Source organism: Camelus ferus, chromosome X (genome assembly GCF_009834535.1).
Source record: "Camelus ferus isolate YT-003-E chromosome X, BCGSAC_Cfer_1.0, whole genome shotgun sequence".
NCBI classification, from domain to species: Eukaryota; Metazoa; Chordata; class Mammalia; order Artiodactyla; family Camelidae; genus Camelus; species Camelus ferus.
In genome coordinates, this window is record NC_045732.1 from 51,318,141 (window position 1) to 51,318,717 (window position 577).

A 577-nucleotide genomic window follows, 5' to 3' on the forward strand; every position below is an offset into this window, starting at 1 on the left:
ATACAGATTGTGGTTACCAGGGGAGGAGGGTGGGAAGGGATAGACTGGGATTTCAAAATTGTTGAATAGATAAACAAGATTACACTGTATAGCACAGGGAAATATACACAAAATGTTATAATAACTCACAGAGAAAAAATGTGACAATGAGTGTGTATATGTCCATGAATGACTGAAAAATTGTGCTGAACACTGGAATTTGACACAACATTGTAAAATGATTATAAATCAATAAAAAATAAAAAAAAAATTTGAAAAAAGAGAAAAAAATCAGAGTTATGATAGCTTCAGACATTCACATTTTTGAGACAGTTCATACATTTTCAATCTACACCTTTGTGCTGACTACGTGGGGCTCTCAGATAGATTATATTTACTGACAGTTCATTGCAGTCAACCAGTTCATTCAAGTAAACAACTACTTTAAATGTGTTTGTTTCCACTGAGTTTACTGTTTGCTTAATTGGCTAGTTAATTTAGCCAACTGTAGATAGGGAGAACATTATCTTTTTTTGTAATTTGTTTGTTTATCCACTGAATTAACTAAGATAATTGATCTTGTGTTCTCTATACTCTG